The sequence below is a fragment of the Lissotriton helveticus genome, chromosome 2_1 (genome assembly GCF_964261635.1).
Source record: "Lissotriton helveticus chromosome 2_1, aLisHel1.1, whole genome shotgun sequence".
NCBI lineage: Eukaryota > Metazoa > Chordata > Amphibia > Caudata > Salamandridae > Lissotriton > Lissotriton helveticus.
In genome coordinates this window covers 191592968-191617951 of record NC_136059.1, presented here as the reverse complement: position 1 = coordinate 191617951, position 24984 = coordinate 191592968, and positions in this window count along the sequence as shown.

The window sequence follows — 24984 nt, the reverse complement described above, 5'->3', positions numbered from 1 at the left end:
CTAGTGACCTCTGAGCTAGCTGGCACTCACAATTAAGTTTAGTATATCCAATAGAAACCTAGTCGACACAAGTCCTACGTCAAATCTATAGGATATATTATTCCAATGCGCAGAGCCTATTAGGAATATAGGAACTACACTACAATTCATTGGACCTCATTTACAATACTTTGATGCATCGCAGAGATAAAATATACGGTGCATTCCTCTCCTTTTTCCCTGCGCTGGTGCATGATGGCACCGACGCAGACACCCCAGCGCCATAGTGCAAGTGTGTCTGAGTTGTAGGGGTGATTGCTTTTGAGCAGGAAGGGAGACCTTCTTGCACAAACAATCACCAGAGGTGTTTTCCTCTTTCTATGTGTGATGTAGAATTCAGCAAATATGGTAAAAGGAAAAACCAGGAGAAATAAATGTTTTTTTTTCCTGGTTACACCTCCCTTCCGCCTCCGGTATCTGATGCATTCCCAGATTTTCAAAAACTTGCAAATCTGGGACTGCATCAGGTTCCATGAATGTTGCATGGGAAGACCCACAGCAACACCCATGGAACACCCTTTTCACGCAGAATAATGAGTCAAAGGGCCATGAAAAGCCACGCAGGGTCGCTTTACGTGGCCTTGTAAATATGGGCAGGCACACAGCGCCGCCGGTGGGTCCAAAAAAGTGACGCACTGGTGGCACAATGTAAATAAGCCCCTTTGTTTGTAAATCAATCCATGTGTTTGGCATTAATGTTAAGGGCATGAAGACAGGGCCCGTTTTAACACCATAGTGCAGATAATTGACTTTACTGTAAGCACATAATTCGGGTTTTCCATCTGATTCGGATACGTAGATCAATTTCGCAAGAGAACAAGAACCCTACTTATCTTTTGAATCAACTTCACAGGGACCACATATAACAGCTCAACTTCTAAAGGGGCCAGCAATCTGCAGCCAGGGCATGAGGTGTCCCAATGAGAGAGGCTAGTATGACGCCGGGTCTCAGCACAAAATATATTATACTTGAATAGCATTCTCACACTTAACATTACCAAGGGCAAGATACCAAATCACACGTGCTTGCATCCACTCCTAAGTGTGAAGAAAGGGAAAGGTGGGAGTGATGAACTGCATCATGCATGGATGAAGACTCCGACTCCAGAACGTGATGCTAATAGCATCACTGGCCTACAGTGGATACCACCATAGACCACAATGGCAATGAAGGGCTTTAAAACGGTAAGCACTGGACTGTGCGTCACAGTGCAGAAAGTTGATTCACTCCCTGGCTTCCGTCTCCTCCTTCAGAGTGAGGCGGGGTAGGCAGCCTAGGACAGACAGCCCAGACTTAAATACATCAATTTGTTTAGAGATGTGATAGTATTTCCTAATAAATCGATCTATTTAATATTTTTTATGTAAATGTGTTGGAATTTCCGAGGGGCGCGACTCCAGAGCCCTATCGAGAATCCCCCTATTATTACTACAGCCAAATATGTCACAAGACTGTAATGAATATACTCCAGCTCAGCCTTGGAGTACGTCCAGCACCAGATCTCACCACTCACCACTCACAGGTTACTGCAGCACACACTGCCATAGAACATAATGGAAGCAGGGAGTTAAAATAACACCCCATTGGAAGTATTTTTAACTAAACAAAGCTGGCTCCGAAGTCTCTGGCACCTCCTCGCTCATGAAAAGGTGGCATACCAACTAAGAGGAGACGCAACCCGTTAACAAAATGTGGAGATCAGGGTTACATTATCTAAATGAGGATAGTAGAGGCGTCTACTGTCCTACAAGATTACGAGCTCTGGGCTTATTTGACATTGGCCACCTAGGCGCTAGTTCAGAGGGCAATACGCCTAAAAAGGAAGAGGGGTGGAATATGGTCTAACGGAACTCATGCCCTCAATGACTGTCACGGGGGGTGAAGGGAAGGGCAAGAGGGCGGAGGGTCAGGTTGGGAAGGTGTTTGTTGTGTATAAGTTAAAACAGGAAAGCCCGATTGACGTTCTGTACTTATGTTTCAAAACACGATAATAAAATATTGAAATCTTAAATATATTTACATTTAGGGCATAGAAAGATAATGAAATTTACTAAACATAACATGTTTTTGTGATAAACTACGTCACAAGTAGTCAGGACAGCACTTTACAACGAAACCGGTCCACTGTCAGAACGCAAAGTGAACGTTCTAATTTAAGACAGGTAATGGTGTTTTGGTTGGAAGTGTGACTTTGGGTTGATAATTACCTTTCCAGCCGCCCTTCCGTTGGGGATGGGACAAACTCCTCCTGCTTGATCCTGGGTGAGAAAAAAAGAACAGGAGATGTCTGACTGGCGTATTTGCAGCTCGTCACTTCCTTTATACATAGATCCAATACAGCTGGTCACATTCCAGTGCTCAGTGCTTCATGCAGTATATCACCATAGCTCCAGGACACAACTCATTGAACAATGATCTGGCACATAATTGAATTACATTTTAAGTAATTACTCTTGCTTGCAATCTGAATTTCTGTTGTTGTATCACCATTTCAGATCTCTAGATGGCAGTAGGGCTGTGCAACTATTAAAAAAACAAAATATGGAATGTGCCAGGCTCTGCTGGTGAGGATGTGCTGCCTGGGCACACTATGCAAGCACTGGAATATTTTACTGGTGTCCTTTTCCGAACTTACAAGGGGCATTAAAGTTGTCCAAGGGACAGCGTGGTCCCTAGCAGGGCAGCGGGTATTGTCTACTGAGCTTTGACAGCCTTGGGTGAGCACAGTCCTGGTCTTATCAGTAAGGTCACAGCTTCTAGATAAATGGCCAAGTCTTACATCATTGATCTTCTCCTTTGGGTTGGGCCTTACACCGCTTTAGCCTCTTAAAGTAAAGGATTACTTGAGAACAGCAGAAGATGCAGAATAATCATCAGCAGGGAGATCTTAAAAGCTGCAACAGAGTTGTGCTGAAACAGATTGGTTCATGCACAGATTGCATTTGAAGTATGTGAGTAATACCACAGTAGTATTACTCAGGTACTAGAAAATGCAATTCACTAACCTGGTCGTGGACACCTCAGCCTACGCCACAACTATCTTTTCTGTGCAGAGCTCTCCTGACACGTATGTTTACGTTTTTGTAGTAAATGTGGGTGAGACAGGAATAGCTGCCAAATGGGGATTATTTGCACAAAAACTGGGAGCCAGCTGTAGGAGAGGGAATCAAGAGGGGTTTAGAGAGGGATAGACAAATGCAAACATTGTTACTACAGCCAAAGACTTTGGAAAACCCTGCTCGCAGGCAGGTCGCTCCCCACGCTGCTGCACGGCTCTGCCTGCATTGTTTTTGCCTAATCTTGTATTTTTTCCGTGCGCCTAACTTGCTTTCTTGCCCAGACTTGTTTTTATTCCCCTGTGCCTAACTTGCTTTCTTGACCAGACTTGTTTTTATTCCTCTGTGCCTGTATTTGTTTTCAGTGCTCCTGCGGCCCCGCCCGTTTTTCCTGCCGCTGCGTCCCTGCGGCCCCGCCCACCTGCAATCCCATTTGCCGCCCCTCTACCGCCTCCCAGCTGCTCCTCCCTCCCACATCCCTTCATATGGAAGCCGCTGCGAGGCCGCGCTCAGCGGGGGCGCCGCTGGCGCACCTAAGGCAAGCCCGTCTGTGCCATCCAGAGCAAATCCCAAACCTAAAGATTCAGAGATGGTGCTTTTAGAGAGTGTCAGAAGGTACCGGCGAAGTGTAGAGAGATTTAACGCTACATAGTATTACAAAGAATTCAGATTTGTTAACTTAGAATGTATAAACCCTTTTGATCATGGGTTTTTATCTATTCATCAGACCACACAAACGCTCGTAAAGTGGTTGCTACACGACGCGGGGCCAAATTATTTCTTTCAGCTCTGCCTCCACGGGCAGGGTAATGCCAGCCCCTTGTTCAATAGAGGGAAGCCCGGCAATGTGTTTGATGCTATGGAATTTTTCAAAAATCTCTCTAAAACATTTACAAAGTAAAGCAGAAATAGCAGTATTTGGGACATTCAGGGTTTCCGTGGGGGCGTTTCTAGACCTTTATAGAGTATCTTCTACAGTAAAGTCATTGGAAAAAAACTGCGGTGGTTGCCCAGCTTTATCACTGGTGCAACCAATATATGACTGGCAGCTAGCATCACTGGGTTACTAATGGATCACAGCACCACTGAGATCACATCTACAACACATAGACAGCTCATCAGTGTGAAATGCATTGTAAAATGTGTCAAAGGGACGGCTGGATCGTAGTCGCATTACAGAAGGTGAGAGGTCCTAGATGTAATATTTTCTGCTGCTCGCAAAACTGCTTGAGCAGACACACTGGGGTTATTCAGTGCATCCCTAAAACAGACAATGCAGGGGGGTGGCGCTACACAGCCACCGATCACGAATGCAAATGTATGAAATGCCCCTGGTGTAAGGCACCTTTTGCTCTAGGGACAGAACACATGTGTTACATGACTAAAGGCTGGCCTCAGACCAAAACAGAACACTACACAGTATTCAATATAGCGTGTACCTAAGAGACCAAAATGCACCAGCCTGACTATAGTTTTTGCGCACCATCTAACTTCCGATGAAAACTGGGAGTCTGAAGACCCTTCTTGCATGAACCAATTCCTTAGCGCATTCATGCAAGCAAAATTAAAAGGGTATACCCCATGACCCATAACTCAAAGCATATGACTCATTCTTTATTTCGCAAATTATGATTCATAAAAAGATGCCTGCAGAACTTATCACCGAGGGTTCCAAACTGATGCTTCTAACGGTTGTACCTTTAGATGTAAGGTTCATAGATACTTTGAATTTTCTGCCCATGAAATTGAGCAAGTTTCCAAAAGCCTTTGGTTTTCCAGGTAGTAAAGGTCATTTCCCCCACTTTTTTAACACCTGGGCAAATCAGAGTTATGAGGGTCCCATGCTTCCGCCCGACAGCTACGGTGTTGAGTATATGATGCCTACGGAGAAAGAGAGTTATCTACAGTGGTATAGTGAAAACCGCGAAAAGACATTTCATTTTAAAACCGAGTTGAAAGCTTACTGTCAGGCTTATGTAAAGATCTTGGGAAAAGCTTGCAATCTTTTCGGAGGCGTTGTTGTAGACATGACAAAACAAGAAAACGTTCTGAAACCCACTACCGTCAAGATGATCAAATTTATAGAGTACATTGACCCTTTTCAATACGTTATGCTGGCTTTCATGCGCATGTCTACTAGCACATGTTTTTACAACCTGGATGTTTAGCTCTAGTACCTTCTTACCTTTATAACTGTAAACAGAAATGATAGTCTACCTCCTCTACTCAACGGCTCATGTACATCTTTGACAAGGAAAACATCTTTATCCAACAAACCTTGCAGCATGGTGAATACTGTGTGGGCCCTAATTTCCTGGATGGGTATGCTGTAATAAACTGCGTACCAATGGCCTTTGAATACATTGGTTGCTTTTAAAACGGTTGTCCCCACTGCTACAAACCCCACAAGTTTAATAGGCTGTTGGGGACAAAATTTGAACACTTGCAGGCGTACTCTGTTAAAGGAGCAATATGTTAAAAACTGTGATTTTGTTCTGAGGTCAGTCTGGGAGCACAAATGGCTAGATATTTTAACATCATATTCTTTCATTGAGAGCAATGAGTTACCCGAACCTTAGTAGCCCTGCGGCCCTTTATTTGTAGGTCGTACACACATTATACAGTTGTATAGGGCCATGGGAGAGGGTGACAGAATACATTACTTCAGTTTCATATGTTTCTATCCATTTGTGAACAAGACGATGTTATACTCCTAAGGTCCCCCAAGCATTATATATAGGGACTTTGAATCCATAGAGAAATACTTTGGGTTAGTTAAATGTCACCGTACAGAGTTCAATGGTAAGCTAATGTTCCCCCTGTGTTGGACATGCTCTGAAAGTAAAGAGACTAGCGAGTGCAGACAGATTGACGTGCACACGGTGCTCACCAGGACCTGGTGTAGCATTGAGGTACAGGCAGCCCTGGAGAAAGGATGTCAACTTGGAAAAATACATTGAATTTGGCACTTTGAGAGGACTACAGCTCAGTTAGTATACTAACTTATTTATCAGAGATAAGCAGGAGGCATTGGGTTTCCTGAATGGTGCATTAACGAGGCCTCAAAACAAAAGTACATCATTGATTACTAATGGCTAGAGACTGAGTGGTCGACCTCGAAACTGGGGAACTGGGATCGAGTCTCGGCAGAGAGGTTCAACATCCTGTGATTCTGGGCAAATCATTTAATCTCACCATGCCTAACAAAAAGGAATTTATCCATCTGTAACGCAAATGGCGCTCATGTAAAGCGTGCTGTTACCTTCAGGTTTAGTTCTCGCTACACAAAACACCCCCAAAAAAGAAAATTACTACGCCCACAAGGGTATATGCTTGAGACTCGAGTTCATCTAAGTCAACCCCGCCAGCTAGCCAAGCTCTGCCTTAATACCTTATGGGGACAATTTGCACAGCGTACCAACTTGTCAAACACGACCTTCATCGCAGATCCTGATGAACAGTTTAAATATCTTTTTGCACTGAGTTACAAGGTGTCCAGCTGCAAGTTTATCAATGACAAAACTTCCGCACTGCGATGGAAATACGCAAAAGAGTACCCAACAACTTGTAACAATATAAACATTTTCATATCCTGCTTCACAACCGCTCATGCTCTTTTAGAGCTTTACAATCTGATGGATAAACTTCAGGAACGGTGTCTGTATCACGATTGACTCTGTTATTTGTTTTTTTTAGCAAATTAGGGGATGTAGATCCCCAACTCAGTGATTATCTAGGCAATATGAACAGCAAGCTAGAAAATGATGAGTACATAGTCCAGTTCAGGTCATTTGGGCCCAAGACCTATTCATACAGAATTCCAAGACTGCAATATGTATGAAAGTCCAAGGCATCACATTAAATGTAAACAACCGTGTTAAAATCGATATTGACAGTCTAAAGGATCTGTTGAATGAATTCTCTACCTCTAGCTACCATGAAAATGATAAAACAATTGTTGTAAAACAACCTAGCATATTCTGGTTCTAAAGATAGTGGGAAATTATAACCATTGCATATAACCTTGCACATAATGTTTGAAAAAAGGGTCCTGTCTGGGGACTGCAAATCCCTACCGTACGCTTACTGAAGGAGCATTAGAGTCTCGTAAACCCAACTATGGACACCAGGTTGCAGCACCCGTTCTCCTGCTTATTAGCAGGCCCCTCAAATTGCTGTAAAAGCTATATTAGAAAGAAACTATTAGAAAATGTTCCCAGTGTTTGATCCAAAACCCCTAACAATATTGTTTGCCTTTATTCGTACTGACAAAATCTTTATACAGAACTATCCCTAAGGTTTCCACACATCAAATGTATAGAATGTATACCGAATAATCTCAACAATGATACATTGATAAGTATAAGCCTTGTAAACATGGTGATTGTCAACGACCTTATGAGCAAAGGTGAGGATCACCCTGCGATAGAGAAAGCTTTTACTTATTATTCACACCATCGCAATCTAAGCATATGTTACATCATGTAGAACTTGTTTTAGAAAGGTAAGAGCAGTCATTCTATAGCTCTTAACGCCTCGTACCTGTTTTTTTTAAACCCCTAGACAAACAACAGATATCCATTATAGGTAAACAGATGTACCCTGTTAACACCCACTTTTTCTTGTAAGCCTTTAACAACGATACATAGAAACTGCAAAGTTAATTACTGGTAGACTTCAAATCCAATACTCTAGAAGACTACAGACTGCATGCTGGTATTTTCTAACCAGATCTCTCAGTCTCTTACACATATAAAACCAAACCTAAGCTCAAAGCCTTTAAACAGAATTGTTAAAGAGTCTCCTGTAGCATTTATATTCTAGACCTTCTAATACCCGGTATTGAACATGTTGGCGCGTCTACACCGGAATCTAGCACTCCTAAAAATGCTAATCACAGCTAGCCCCCAGCAAAGAAAGACCATCCTGAGTGCGGCTTCGGAGGATTTAGTGGCTGCATTTTAAAAAGTCGCTCTAAACACTAAAAGGTAATGCCCCTATATCAGAGCACCAGTTCCTTGTTTTGAAGAAGAAGTGGCACCTTATCAAGAAAACCAGTAATAAAAGGGCATCCCTCATGTCTAAGGAAGTAACTGGTACAGCAGTCAGGAGGTTTTATGGGTTCTTTGTTGGGCATAGCTACACTGCTAATTATCAGCCTCCTAACAGGGAACCGATGGATTATGCCCAAAAGATGTACTTGGTACCATTGCAGCAGCTGGAACAGTTTCGGAAGTCTATGGACTCTATCTGGAACATCCAGAAAAATGAGACGCAGCACCTGGATGGCCAGAATAAAGACATTTTGACCGTACTGATTACAAACCTTACCACAAAGCAGGTCTTTACTCCAGCACTCTTCAAAACTTTTAAAAATATTACAGGCATTGGAATTCTGAAAACAACAGGTTGACTCACATGCCCCTGACACTGAACTGCCTCCGCCAGCCCCTTCAACGCCTCAAGAACCACCACCATCCTCAGACATCATTGTTGAAGAACTATTATAAAATATTAGACAAAGGTACAGAGGGGCCATACAAATGTTGCTAAGTAAAATGTCAGCTTCTAAAGGCCTGTTCTCATGGAATGAGAGAGGCGAATTCCTCTACAAAGGTCAACCAGTTGTTGGATCCCACATATATGACTAGCGAAAGGTCTTACGCACCCCCAAAACACTATCGCTCCAGGAAGCGCCCAGAGATTGTGAACAGTTTTTGAAAGCCTCTGCGGAACTCAACATTCCTTCGTTGATCGTCAGAAATGCTGAACACAGTCAGCTGTTTGAAAGTTTGAAAGATCCAACTAACGGCCACTATGTACTCCAACACCTGTTGTTTTTAACCCCCTCCCTAAGATGCCAGCATCCCCTTTTCTCCCAGCTATCCCCCTTTTGGTGCCCGAGGCACTGCCTCTGGAACCTAAAAAAAAGACATTGTCCATGGTTAAATGTGTGATGTTTTATTCTGACTTTCGAACCTATGTATGTGTGTGCCTGTGTTTGTGTTTATAGTTTTGTCATAGTTTACATTTTGACATTTTTCTTCTTTTATTTCTTTACTAGGTTTATCAGTGTTTTGTAAATAAATCCTTAAACATTTTAAAGTGTTTCTGTCATCTTTTAAAAACATTTTAAATGTGTGCACTTGCATTAGAATAAAGATATTGAGTCAGCATTCAGGTTATAACTTTTTTTGTTTTTGATAGTCATCATTATGCATAAGAGGTGTTGACAAACTGCGTATTCTGTTTTAATAGCGCTTGATGTAGAGCTGGAGTTTTATTTCACACATTTCATAATAATACTGTCATTGTTAACTGGGTCGTCGAATATAGATAAAAACAAAATCGAAACATCATACCCTCAAATATTTTACTAATAAAATATATACAATGCTCCCTGCATGTGACAGCGAGAGAACCCTGTACCTGTATTTTGTTATACCCCACCCTCGCAGCAGCTTATTTAACATACTTGAATATAGGTTTTGTGTAGATGCAATGCTCGGGAAATGTCGCTGCACTGTCAAACACTGTACCCTTGTCTTTATCCAAAAACAGGAATGCCCAGTGAGTTCCTTCCATGTAATGCAGATCTGTGTTAAAGACGAGCGTGCAGGGTCTTTCTGACTCTATTTCACCAGGTAGAGTGTCGCATGGAAATACACGTAAAAGTCATTTAATAGCATATTTATGATGGCTTAAGAAATCCCGAATTTGAACCGTGTCCATTTTCAATATTTTAAAGATAGTCAAACAAAATCTGCCGGGCATGGTTGATCTTAATGACATTGTTGAATACAGATAGTACAACCATGTTCACATTCATAGCCAAAGACTGACTAAAACATATATCTGCTTTTAGATTTCCATTTTTGATCAAGCTGTAGTGGTCGCCGTCTTACATGTCAGTGGTCTGATTGAAAGCGAATCTATGAAAGAAACTCGACCCCCTGCACACCTATTTTTAACCAATTTGCGTTTTTTATAGTTTTTTTAAACTTAATACAAAAAAGCGGTGCTTGCCACTCTAACTGACTGGCTCCGGTCAGTGACAAAGCTAAATAGACAAACAGATACTGTTCGTGAGTGGCGCACTGTTCACATGTCCCTTTTGGGTGCTGTTATTTGTAAACAATCTGTCAATTTCTTACATGGTGTGATAGACAATAAACCAATAAAACTTTTTCAAAACTGTTAATGCACAATATTCACAAAAAGTGAAAACAAGATTCAAGTCATTGCTAACATCTTGTTTTAATGACAATTTTCTTGCTTGTCTTTCTTTCTTTTCTTTTGACTTATACTTTTTTCTCTGCACATTTACATCATGTACATACGTTTGTTACAGCATCATTCTCAGTGAATCCCAATGCATTTCGGTATAGCAATACCTGATTGAAAGCGAACAACGTGTAGCCCGTTCCATATTCTTCTCTTGACACGACGACTACCGAGTCACGCAGGCGCTTCCCGGTATCAAACCCAGATATTCACTGATAAAATTAGCATCTCCATGGCTGACTGTGTCCGACTTTGCAGGAATCACAGCCCCCTCATGGAACAGCACTGAATAGTTGATGTCTTAGTGTTTGAAGTTGAAAGGGGTTGAGGTATGGAGATCGCTAATAGCTGTAGTGTCGGCAAAAGCTATGATAATAAGGTCCAGTAGTTACCCCAAAAATTCATTTTGCTGCTGCCTTAATCTGGTACTGGCTGGGATGCAGAATATCTTCAGAGCTACTCTTTCAACGTAGTACTTGGAGTTCAGTAGCTGTAAGGTTTCGGCATGAGCCAGGCTGATGTTTTTGGACACTTTCACTCTCTTTACAAACAAACTAGTGGACAGTACGACCAGTTTATACTGTTACGCATCCCCAATGATGAGACAGAATGAGTCCTTGTTGCAGTTAAGTTTGATCTTAAGATCGATATTGTTGAAAAGCAGTTTATCTTGGAAGAAAAGTTCAGAATGCATACGCCCGAGGAAGTCAAACTGTCTACTGCAGGCGGCGAAGCTTGATCTTTTTACAAAAACTTGATTGTCCCCGTCCAGCTCCTTGTCTTCAAAATGCACATACGTATCCTTGTAGAAGAGCCCTGTTGTAAGCTGTGTGTCCAGGGCGTTGTGGCTGTAATTTAGAATACTCCACATGTAGGCCTTGTAGGCATACATGTTATCACTTTGGTTGACAAGTCGATTGCCGAGGGTAATGCCCACCTGATTAAACATGGTCACGATGGGGTAAGCAATTCTCGCCATATGGCTCTTGTTTTGTAAGCGCTTTTTGAAGAGCACCAACTTTTTTTATAGGGAGCCTACGGACCCCTACGCGTCGAAAACCCTCGCTTCATTTTAATATTTGTGTGTGACCTGTGCACAAGGCCCGCTCCTTCTTTGGGTTGTTTGTTTATGCATTTGGCAACCACAGAAGTCACAGATCCCACCAATTCCTGGGCAATGTTTGAGGCCACCGCTTTAACATGGAGTTTTCCTATTTCATAGTCTCTTCTCAAGAGAGACATAGCTCTTTGAAAAATACTACAGAAAAAACCTCCAAGTTCCTCTCCATACATAACAGGGGCTACTTGAAAGAATGGTGCCCCTCCATATCCGGCCTGGTGTCTGTAATATTCCCTTTTGAGAGCGGGTCGCCATATGTTTTCATGATCACCATGATGAGTTCTTAATATATGCTGTTGTGTCGCTGTCTTAAATAAAGCTTACAATAGCTTTCTTGTATTGAAAGGTCACCGGCTCAGATTGAAGGTCGAGGATCATGACCGTCATAGTGTCAAAATGGTTTTTGGAAATTGCTACGTGTTCAGGTTTGATATGTTGAATATTAATCACTGTGCTATTTTTTCCCTTCACCCGGACCCATCCTCACAATGGTGAATAACTATCTTGATCCTCTGTGGCTCTACAATATCACTTTAGACGCAGAGTGTCTAGAACCCTTAGTCAATATCGGGGCACATGAGGTCCAACTCTACTTGGCTTTTTATATGCTGTACTGTTCCTAAAACTCCTCTTCATTTAGCATACAGCTAAACTCCGTACCGCGGTTTGGATCTTTAAGAAATACCTTCCTTCCATTGTTATCTGATACTAGCTGAATGTTTGAATACGTTTCGATGCTTGGTATGGATTTGTTGATGGCTTCGACAAGCCCTGCAACGCTGGACTAATAGCCATGAGGAAAGCCAGCATGGATGTTCCAAGGGTCCTGATCACGCTTTATAGTAAATATGGCCTTGAGCATTCTAAATGTATTCCATGTTCTTGAGTATTGGATTTCGGTTAGGGCTACATCCTGCTCCCCTTTTAGGTCCACATGTTTAGCCAGTTTTACAGTATAATTAGAAATGTTACTGTCCAGAAACATGTCCTTCGAGGCATTGGGTGGCAAGGTAATATAAAATGATGTTGTCACTTTATTATCGCCTTCAGAGAGCCCCCGTACCAACACACCCTGCAAGGAGCCGGCCAGCACCCAACCGTTACACTTCTCGGCCACCCCCTCCATTTGACAAAGGCCTCTCTGTTAGCCCCACTACCTTTCCATTTCAGAATCTTTACAACCCTGTACACCCTGTATGGATCATCTGGTACCTTTTGTAACTCCTCATTGTAAAGGCACCCAATGCCGTTTTGCCATTGTAGTCCTTTAAGCTTTAAATATATATACCTTCTTTAAGCTCCACACTCTTCACTATAAATATTTCATTACTAAAAGTCTGCTGGTAGCCCTTCATAAAGATCACTTTTCACTTTACAACCCTAACATGATCACCTTCTTTTAAAAGAAGCTTCTTTACCTCGGCAGTGAAATGGCTCCTGTACACCATTCTCCACACCGCCAAAGAATTATCGGTTCTTACCTCTACGAGAGACTTTTTTTGCTTCTGTTATAAGCATCTATAAACCCCTGTAGAACGTTGACATAGAACCAGGTGTTGTAGGCCGTTAAATATCTCCACATCTAACATTTCAAAGTTCTGTCTATAACAGCAGCTTTTACCTTGTGTGCATTACAAAATGATGAACAGTGTGCTGTTTTAATAACTACTGAAACAAATGTTTAGGGGCTCCTTATATGTATTCTAAGCATAATAAAATGGGGTCTACTCCTCTATATCACATAATGGTCACCTGATCTCCAGGGGCTTTGGTTCATTGAGGGATGCCACATAGCCCTAACCACATAGTAGAACCATGAGCACGTGACTAACACATGACCAGGGTGATGTCACAACACACGGAAGAAGAGGTGTGGCGCAGCGGCCAGGGTGCCTGACTTCGGATCATGGGGTTCAAGGTTCGATCGGAGGCGGCAGGTTAGCCCAGCACCATGTGATCCTGGGCAATAGCTTTTATTTTATAATACTCTTCTCGCTGTACGCATTATACTTTGCAGCCTGCATTACGATTGTAGCAGTTCACTTTACTTGCATGAGAAAGAAGACTGTTCAATAAATCCTTTTATTGAAAACACCTGTCTCTCTATTTCTATGCACCTCTGATGAAACGAAGCATGCACGATTGACTGAGTAAAATATCTATCTATTGTTTCCACCATTCTGAAGATACGTTTATTCTTGGGAAAACAAAGTTGTCATGTTTATGCGGCTGTCAGAAACTAATCCCTTCTTGCATATTCAAGAAAATTTCTAGTGACCTCTGAGCTAGCTGGCACTCACAATTAAGTTTAGTATATCCAATAGAAACCTAGTCGACATAAGTCCTACGTCAAATCTATAGGATATATTATTCCAATGCGCAGAGCCTATTAGGAATATAGGAACTACACTACAATTCATTGGACCTCATTTACAATACTTTGATGCATCGCAGAGATAAAATATACGGTGCATTTCTCTCCTTTTTCCCTACGCTGGTGCATGATGGCACCGACGTAGACACCCTAGCGCCATGGTGCAAGTGTGTCTGAGTTGTAGGGGTGATTGCTTTTGAGCAGGAAGGGAGACCTTCTTACACAAACAATCACCAGAGGTGTTTTCCTCTTTCTATGTGTGATGTAGAATTCAGCAAATGTGGAAAAAGCAAAAACCAGGAGAAATAAAGGTTTATTTCCTGGTTACACCTCCCTTCCGCCTCCGGAATCTGATGCATTCCCAGATTTTCAAAAACTTGCAAATCTGGGACTGCATCAGGTTCCATGAATGTTGCATGGGAAGACCCACAGCAACACCCATGGAACACCCTTTTCATGCAGAGTAATGAGTCAAAGGGACATGAAAAGCCACGCAGGGTCGCTTTACGTGGCCTTGTAAATATGGGCAGGCACACAACGCCGCCGGTGCGTCCAAAAAAGTGACGCACTGGTGGCACAATGTAAATAAGCCCCTTTGTTTGTAAATCAATCCATGTGTTTGGCATTAATGTTAAGGGCATAAAGACAGGGCCCGTTTTAACACCACAGTGCAGATAATTGACTTTACTGTAAGCACATAATTCGGGTTTTCCATCTGATTCGGATACGTAGATCAATTTCGCAAGAGAACAAGAACCCTACTCATCTTTTGAATCAACTTCACAGGGACCACATATAGCAGCTCAACTTCTAAAGGGGCCAGCAATCTGCAGCCAGGGCATGAGGTGTCCCAATGAGAGAGGCTAGTCTGACGCTGGGTCTCAGCACAAAATATATTATACTTGAATAGCATTCTCACACTTAACATTACCAAGGGCAAGATACCAAATCACACGTGCTTGCATCCACTCCTAAGTGTGAAGAAAGGGAAAGGTGGGAGTGATGAATTGTATCATGCATGGGTGAAGACTCCGACTCCAGAACGTGATGCTATCAGCATCACTGGCCTACAGTGGATACCACCATAGACCACAATGGCAATGAAGGGCTTTAAAACGGTAAGCACTGGACTGTGCGTCACAGTGCAGAAAGTTGATTCACTCCCTGGCTTCCGTCTCCTCCTTCAGAGTGAGGCGGGGTAGGCAGCCTAGGACAGACAGCCCAGACTTAAATACATCAATTTGTTTAGAGATGTGATAGTATTTCTTAATAAATCGACCTATTTAATATAATTTATGTAAATGTGTTGGAATTTCCGAGGGACGCGACCCCAGAGCCCTATCGAGAATCCCCCCTATTATTACTACAGCCAAATATGTCACAAGACTGTAATGAATATACTCCAGCTCAGCCTTGGAGTACGTCCAGCACCAGATCTCACCACTCACCACTCACAGGTTACTGCAGCACACACTGCCATAGAACATAATGGAAGCAGGGAGTTAAAATAACACCCCATAGGAAGTATTGTTAACTAAATAAAGCTGGCTCTAAAGTCTCTGGCACCTCCTCGCTCATGAAAAGGTGGCATACCAACTAAGAGGAGACGCAACCCGTTAACAAAATGTGGAGATCAGGGTTACATTATCTAAATGAGGCTAGTAGAGGCGTCTACTGTCCTACAAGATTATGAGCTCCGGGCTTATTTGACATTGGTCACCTAGGCGCTAGTTCAGAGGGCAATACGCCTAAAAAGGAAGAGGGGTGGAATATGGTCTAACGGAACTCATGCCCTCAATGATTGTCACGGGGGGTGAAGGGAAGGGCAAGAGGGCGGAGGGTCAGGTTGGGAAGGTGTTTGTTGTGTATAAGTTAAAACAGGAAAGCCCGATTGACGTTCTGTACTTATGTTTCAAAACACGATAATAAAATATTGAAATCTTAAATATATTTACATTTAGGGCATAGAATGATAATGAAATTTACTAAACATAACATGTTTTTGTGATAAACTACGTCACAAGTAGTCAGGACATCACTTTACAACGAAACCGTTCCACTGTCAGAACGCAAAGTGATCGTTCTAATTTAAGACAGCTAATGGTGTTTTGGCTGGAAGTGTGACTTTGGGTTGATAATTACCTTTCCAGCCGCCCTTCCGTTGGTGATGGGACAAACTCCTCCTGCTTGATCCTGGGTGAGAAAAAAAGAACAGGAGATGTCTGACTGGCGTATTTGCAGCTCGTCACTTCCTTTATACATAGATCCAATACAGCTGGTCACATTCCAGTGCTCAGTGCTTCATGCAGTATATCACCATAGCTCCAGGACATAACTCATTGAACAATGATCTGGCACATAATTGAATTACATTTTAAGTAATTACTCTTGCTTGCAATCTGAATTTCTGTTGTTGTATCACCATTTCAGATCTCTAGATGGCAGTAGGGCTGTGCAACTATTAAAAAAACAAAATATGGAATGTGCCAGGCTCTGCTGGTGAGGGTGTGCTGCCTGGGCACACTATGCAAGCACTGGAATATTTTACTGGTGTCCTTTTCCGAACTTACAAGGGGCATTTAGGTTGTCCAAGGGACAGCGTGGTCCCTAGCAGGGCAGCGGGTATTGTCTACTGAGCTTTGACAGCCTTGGGTGAGCACACTACTGGTCTTATCAGTAAGGTTACAGCTTCTGGATAAATGGCCAAGTCTTACATCATTGATCTTCTCATTTGGGTTGGGCCTTACACCGCTTTAGCCTCTTAAAGTAAAGGATTACTTGAGAACAGCAGCAGATGCAGAATAATCGTCAGCAGGGAGGATTTTTGGGAGATCTTAAAAGCCTGCAACAGAGTTGTGCTGAAACAGAGGGGTTCATGCACAGATTGCATTTGAAGTATGTGAGTAATACCACAGTAGTACTACTCAGGTACTAGAAAATGCAATTCACTAACCTGCTCGTGGACACCTCAGCCTACGCCACAACTATCTTTTCTGTGCAGAGCTCTCCTGACACGTATGTTTACGTTTTTGTAGTAAATGTGGGTGAGACAGGAATAGCTGCAAAATGGGGATTTCTTGCACAAAAATGGGAGCCAGCTGTAGGAGAGGGAATCAAGAGGGGTTTAGAGAGGGATAGACAAATGCAAACATTGTTACTACAGCCAAAGACTTTGCAAAACCTTGTTCGCAGGCAGGTCGCTCCCCACGCTGCTGCACGGCTCTGCCTGCATTGTTTTTGCCTAATCTTGTATTTTTCCCGTGTGCCTAACTTGCTTTCTTGCCCAGACTTGTTTTTATTCCCCTGTGCCTAACTTGCTTTCTTGACCAGACTTGTTTTTATTCCTCTGTGCCTGTATTTGTTTTCAGTTCTCCTGCGGCCCGCCTGTTTTTCCTGCTGCTGTGTCCCTGCGGCCCCGCCCACCTGCAATCCCATTCGCCGCCCCTCTACCGCCTCCCAGCTGCTCCTCCCTCCCACATCCCCTCATATAGAAGCCGCTACGCGGCCGCGCTCAGCGTGGGCACCGCTGGTGCACCTAAGGCAAGCCCGTCTGTGCCTGCCCGTGCCTGGACTGCGCCCAGCGCCAGGACCCCTGGACACCACGAACGCCATGATGCCCGACACCGCTACTATGCCAGAACCCTCCACGCACTCAACACTGGACGATCACACACCTGCTTCCTGGCTGCCCCAAAGCGCACCCATGGAGCTTTCACCTGCCGGAACTGCAGCTTCACAAGCATCCGCCCTACCATGCTGCCGACCAGGAAAGAACCCAACCACCTCAGATGCATCCTCTCAACACCCGCTCCGCCCGAAAACATGCCGTTGAACTCTGGGACCTACTCGACTCAACCTCCCCAGATGTCGCCTTCCTGACGGAGACCTGGCTGAACCCCGCCTCAGCACCGGACATCGCCATAGCCGTCCCAGAAGGCTACAAGATCACCCGCAAGGACTGCACCAACAGAGCAGGAGGAGGAATCGCCATCATCCACAGGAACACTCTCAGAGTCTCGACTAACACCGACGACACCCTCAGCACCGCTGAACACCTGCACTTCCAGATCCACACCAACCCCAACACCACCCCCAGAGGAACCCTCATCTACAGACCGCCCAGACCCTGACCATAGTTCAGCGACTCCATCGCCGACTTCGTCAGCACACATGCCCTCGCCTCCACGGACTACATCCTCCTCGGGGACATGAACTTCCACCTCGAAAACAATGACGACACCAACTCCACCACCCTGATCGACAACCTAGCCAACCTCGGACTCAGACAACTCGTCACAACACCCACCCACTCCGCTGGCCACACGCTTGACCCATCTTCTCCGCAAGCCCCCACGTCTCCTTCAACCATACCACAGAACTCCACTGGAAGGACCACCGCTGCATCTACTTCACCTTCAAGAAACCCACCACACACCACCGCACCCAACAGATGCCTCACTGCTGCTGGAGCAAAGTCTCCGAAGACCAGCTAACCACCACCCTTGCCCAGATCCCAACCACCGACCATACCGACCCTCACACCGCCGCCCGCATCCTCAGACAGTGGATCAACGACTGCGCCAACACCCTCGCCCCGATCAAGAAACCCTCCAACAATCATACCAACAAGAAAACCAGCTGGTTCACTGAAGACCTCCGGGCCTCCAAGCAAACCTGCCGAAAGCTGGAAAAGATCTGGCTCCGTGAACGAACACCGGACAGCCACGCCGCCCACAAGAATGCCACCCGCAGACACAATCACCTCATCAGATCTGCCAAAAGGGCCTCCCTCAAAGACCGCCTAGACAACAACGCGCACAACAGCAAAGAGCTCTTCAACATCGTGAAGGAACTCTCCAACCCCAGCTCCAACACCAACGACGTCCCACCCTCGCAAGACCGGTGCGACTCGCTGGCCACCTTCTTCCACCGCAAGATCACAGACATCCACGACAGTTTCAAGGCCACGACCACCCGACAACCACTGAGACCTCCGCCCCCACGACCACCATCCGCACCAACAGCCTACTCTACTGGACCAACATCAACGACGATGACACCATCAAGATCATGAACACCATCCACTCCGGATCTCCGTCAGATCCATGCCCACACCACATCTTCAAGAAAGCCAGCACATCCATCACACCCCATGTCCGGAAAGTCATCAACACCTCCTTCGAGAAAGCAACCTTCCCGGAGAGCTGGAAGCATGCCGAGATCAACGCCTTACTCAAGAAACCCAAGACAGACCACAAGGACCTCAAGAACGTCCGGCCCATCTCCCTGCTCCCGTTCCCGGCAAAGGTCATCGAGAAGACCGTCAACGAACAACTGACCCGCTACCTCGAGGAGAACAACATCCTGGACCCTTCCCAGTCCGGGTTCCGCAGCAACCACAGCACCAAGACTGCTCTCATCGCTGCCACCGATGACATCAAGTCCCTGCTGGACAACGGAGAAACGGCCGCCCTCATCCTCCTGGACCTGTCAGCCGCCTTCGACACGGTCTGTCACCACACACTACGAACACGCCTCCTCAACGCTGGGATCCAAGAGAAGGCCCTGGACTGGACCACCTCCTTCCTCTCTGGCAGAACACAGAGCGTCCACCTTCCCCCCTTTCGCTCCGAAGCCACCAAGATCATCTGCGGCATACCCCAGGGCTCATCACTCAGCCCAACCCTGTTTAACATCTACATGACACCGCTCGCCCACGTCGCCCGTCGGCATGACTTCAACATCCTCTCCTACGCCGATGACACCCAGGTGATACTCTCCCTCACCAAGGAACCCCACACCGCCAAAACAAACCTTCATGAAGGAATGAAGGCCTTTGCTGAATGGATGAGGAACAGCCAACTGAAGCTGAACTTGGACAAGACATAGGTCCTCATCCTCTGATCCAACCCTTCGGCCTGGGACGACTCCTGGTGGCCGACCGCACTGGGAACCGCTCCAACACCCACCGACCACGCACGCAACCTAGGGGTCATCCTCGACTCCACCCTCTCTATGACTAAACAGGCCAACGCCGTCTCCTCCTCCTGCTTCAACACCCTCCGCATGCTCCGTAGGATCTACAAGTGGATCTCCACTGAAACGAGAAGAACAGTCACGCAGGCCCTTGTCAGCAGCAGGTTGGATTATGGAAATGGCCTCTACGCAGGAGCCTTGGCCAAACTCCTGAGACGGCTCCAACGCATCCAGAACGCCTCTGCACGCCTGATCCTCGACATCCCTCGCCGCAGCCACATCACACCCCACCTGAGAGACCTGCACTGGCTCCCGGTCAACAAGAGGATAACCTTCAAGCTCCTCACCCACGCACACAAGGCACTCCACAACACCGGACCAACGCACCTCAATAGACGACTCAGCTTCTACACCCCCACCCGCCAGCTCTGCTCCGCCGCCCTCGCTACAGTCCCCCGCTTCCGAAGAGCGACCTCAGGCGGGAGATCGTTCTCCCACCTCGCCGCCAAGACCTGGAACACCCTCCCCATCCACCTACAGCAGACCCAAGACCTGCTGACCTTCAGAAAACTCCTCAAGACCTGGCTTTTTGAGCAGTAGCAGCATTCACCACCCCAGCGCCTTGAGACCCTCACGGGTGTGTAGTGCGCTTTACAAATGATATGATTGATTGAAACAGTTGTAAACATACTCCAGCTCAGCCTTGGAGTATGTCCGACACCAAACATGGAGAACAAACAGGGTATTGTAACACACTCCTATAATAGATAATGGAAGTAGGGAGTTAAAATAACACCCCGTAGGAAGTAATGTTAACCAAACAAAACTGGCTCCAACATCTCAGGCACCTCCTCGCTCATGAAAAGGTGGCATATGAGCTAAGAGGAGACACAACTTGCTTTAGCAATATGTGGGACTCAGGGTTACATTATCTAAATGAGAATAACCGAGCTCCCTATTGTTACAGGGTGCATGCAGGGGCTAACAACCGCTCCAACAGCGGTAGCCAGTAAAGACACAAACACTCAGTGTTGCAGTGTGAGCCGGAACTCAAGAGCGAGCCCGGCACGTTTATTCAGGCTCTCTGGCCACACCTGGCCAGAAAGTGATACAATGTGTTGCTTTGCTTCCGGGCCATGTCCCGGGTCCCGCCTCCGAGGAACTCGGGGTCAATCCATCCTTCCCCAAGTTAGTGTTCAAAACAAAATTGCAAAGTCAACAGATAAAGTCTTGGAGCCTCGGACTGGTAGGGGGGTGTCGTCTCAAGTTATACCTCCTTGACTGGTCGTGCATGGTGGATGGTTGGAAAAGGTTTTTTGCACTTTTATTACCAGTGGGGATGGATGACATTTCATCCACAGCCTCTTCTTCGTGTCTGTCATAACTGGACTCATCTTCATCTCGACCAGATGGTGGCAGCCTCTTGAACTAGGAGATGTTTCTGTTTTTTATGTCTGTACCCTTTTGAGTGGTAATCACAGTGCTGTTTAAACTTAGGACAGTCCAAAGCCCTGCTTTATATGCTGTCTTGAACTTCCCACCACTGTGCTGATTCCGCACAAGCACAAAGTTCCCAGGCATGATGATGCGAGTCTTGGACTGCCAGCTGTCGACTGGTGTGGTCATTTTTCCTTTTCCGATTAACCTAGGTGTTGTTTGGTTCATAGGGCTCTGGGAACCAGGCTTTGGCCACAGGGATGGTGTCCCTGTGATGTCCAGCAAACATCAAGGACCACGGAGATCTCTGAGTTGAGTAGGCGGGGTGCTGTGGTATTCTCCCAAAAAGTGTTGTAGCGCTGTTTAGGGGTCAGCTTGTAACGTGAGCAGCTCTTTGAACTCTCCTCCCCGAAAGAGAGGGCTGTTGTCAGTTTTCAATTTGTGGGGTACACCAAAAAATGCAAATGTCTTTTCCAAGACGGGCTGTAAATGCGTGAAGGCAGTGGATCACTTCCACTAGAGGATACTTGGAATAGCTGTCAAAGATCACATTTGTTACTCTGACGTCCGGGAGTCTCCCAAAGACGAGGCTGACTTGTGACCAGGGTGTGGTGGCCGGCACTTCTGTGATTACAGCAGCAGGGGATTCCTGGCTGCTAGTGAGCTGACAGGGTCGACAGCTTCTGACCAGGTCATCCATGGATGTCTCTAGCCCCGGATACCATACCTTCTCTCTCATGTGGGTCTTCGGTGGTCGCTGCTTTGATCTCTGCGAGGGCGCGGGGACATGCCCACTGTGAGATCATGTCAACGTATTCTTCTGTCGTCTGGTCTTGATTGTTGTCTTTTTGCCCCTGACTGGGTTGATGTCTTGGGAGAAATCTGCGGGGATTTTCGCTCCCTGTTGCATTTGTATGTCCCACCGTTCAATCCTTGGCAGGGGATGAGGAGCTGTACCTTTGAATAAGGGAAGTAGTGGCTGATGGTCGGTCACAACTCAGAATGGTTGCTGATGTACAGATGGGAGTGGTTGCACGCCCATTTGATTGCAAGCGCTTCCCTCTCGATTTAAGAGTAGCATGCTTTGGTCGGGGTAAGGGCAAAAACAAGGGGTGCCCATTTGCCTGGTTCAGTTTCCTGTGTTAGGAGCGCTCTGAGACCCACCGGGCTGGCATTCACCAGGAGTTCGGTCATTCGGGCGGCGTCAAACTACGCCAATGTGGTCTTAATGAATAACACATCCTTCACCCATTGAGATGCTCCGTCTTCTTCATGGCCCTATTTCCACGCAGCATCTTTCTTCGTGAGGGCTCATAATGGCCCAGCGATCGTAGCACGATTGGGTATAGCCCGCCCACAGTACGTGGCCATTCCGAGGAATCTGCGTACTTCCGATGCGGGGTAGTCGGGCCGGTGCTTGCTGGATGGCATGAGAATCCAGGGCCAACTCGGACGCCATCTTGGCTGAAGCCATTCCCAAAGAATTCAATTGTGTTTTGGAAGAATGAGCATTTGTCTCTATGGAGAGTTACTCTGTGGTCAGAAAGCTGCTGCAACCTAGCTCGAAGGTGTTGGTCTTGTTCTTCGATGGTTGCCGAATGTATCAGGATGTCATCACTTATATTTAGTATTCCCTGGAGGCCTGACAACATCTCACACACTGCATTTTTGAATATATTTGCTGCGGACGAAATCCCAAAGTTTAAACTCTTGTAGTAACGCAGTCCTATGTGGGTCGAGAGGTCGTGATGTACCGGCTCTCCTCTGCCAGCTTCAACTGGTGATAGCCGGTATTGAGGTCCAATTTAGAGAACCATTGGGATCCGTAGAGATCAGCCACTATGTCATCGACCACTGGGGGGATGTGCTTTTCCCTTAGCGGACGTGATATGGTGGGGCACTCTAATTACTTTTAATTACTTCAACTTAGCGCCAATGCTAGCTGCAATATTTTAAAAGTCTTGTGCTTTTGCATAACTTGTATCTCTGCATTTTGTTCTGAATATGGCAAGTAAGGAGGTGATGTTTCTGGAATGGGCAGGAGGCGTGGTGAAATCCTTGATTATGGAGAAGATTTCCTTGCTGCTGTTTGTTTCAGAGCCAATATGGTCTGCAAGAGCAGTGCAGTTGACATTCTTTTTGGGTGGAATTGAAGATGTCTTTGTCTGTGGTGTCTTGACGTACACAATGTTATGCTTGTATGGCACCAACATGATACCACGGCCAGCTGTGGAATGGGATAGAGTCATGCAGGACCCATACAAAATATGGCCCTCCTCTGACAGATTACCTGCGCATCAGAGGTTCCTGTCTTCCTTTCCTTGGAAACCACTTGTAGCAAAATCTCCCTGTTTTCTGCTGCCCTCACCCACCTCCTTGAGGTATTCCTCACTCTTATACTTCGCTAGCCTCTCTAACCCTCAGACCATCTCTGCATCTCCTGGACTTAGTATGTACTTTCGCCTTCCCTTTCAGAGAGAACGAAGCAGCCGCTACCATGCTCAGGAGCTCCAATGCTCCACCACATGATGCTGTAGCCTAGGACAGCAAAGATGTGCTGTACCCTTTGGATTTGTGAAGTCCTACGAGAAGCGTAGGTTGTGGGTTGTAATGCCTTGTATACATTGCCATCCATTGTTCGCTCAGGTCTCTGGAATCTCTAGCAATCTATTAGCTGATGCTTCCCCTGTGTCTCAGGAGAGCTGTAGGAGGTGGCACAAAATATAGGAAGGAACCATTTTACTGGTGGCTAGGGGTGTGAAAAGCAATGTATCATTGTTATGACGTCATATGAGTGATTAACTGGAAACTGGTTCATCACGACAAGCTAATATCTTCCTAATGCACCCATCCAAAGCTTTAACCTTTATGTGTCGGATACATAAAATATTTGCATAATGGTCAAATTTTTACCTGCGGGGGCCTTTGGTAGGGCCACGGGCCCCTACAGCAGGGGTCATCTGATTTTGCGACCGCCCAGTCAGGTAACTTGGGACCTAAACACACGTTTGGGTCTTTTGGCAGAGGTATCTTCATGTTGATGACTTTGTGGACTTCTGAAAAGTAAGATGATGAGCAGGTTAGAAAAGTTCCATAATGAAGGATATAACAGAACATCTTAACATTGTAAGGAATGGTAACAGTGTGGCAACGATATACAAGTCCGTAAAAGGCTTCCCCATTAAACGCTACTTGGCATATCAACAGGGCTGCAAGGATGGTTTTGAATTGTTTTTTTTTTTACTTCTGACTTTTGGATTTTGGGAGTAATTCTCATTCCCAATGGGAATATTGTTCATCTGATTAAACAATTTACATATTTATTTTTAATTTTAAACCATGGTTAGTATCTATGCAACCTTTGCTGCACATTCAGCTAAATGGAAACATGTATCATTCTCCTTAATGTCTTTCACATTACAGTTCCTCCTTGATGTCGCTGACCTGGTCGTAGGACCAGCACCCAGCTTGGGCAATGTCCAGTACTCCCTGTCTGTCTCTTCTGGGGCTAACAGGCTGATTATAATAAACAGAAGCCTAATGCCAGGCACCAGGCCTACAATAATGCATAGGAGCCTGGAATATATGTCTAAATATGTTTATGTACATGCATGTGTATATGTGAACAAGCTCCTTTTGGGAGTGAAACGCGTCATGGACGACACCATGTCTTTTTATTTCATCTTTGTGAAATAAA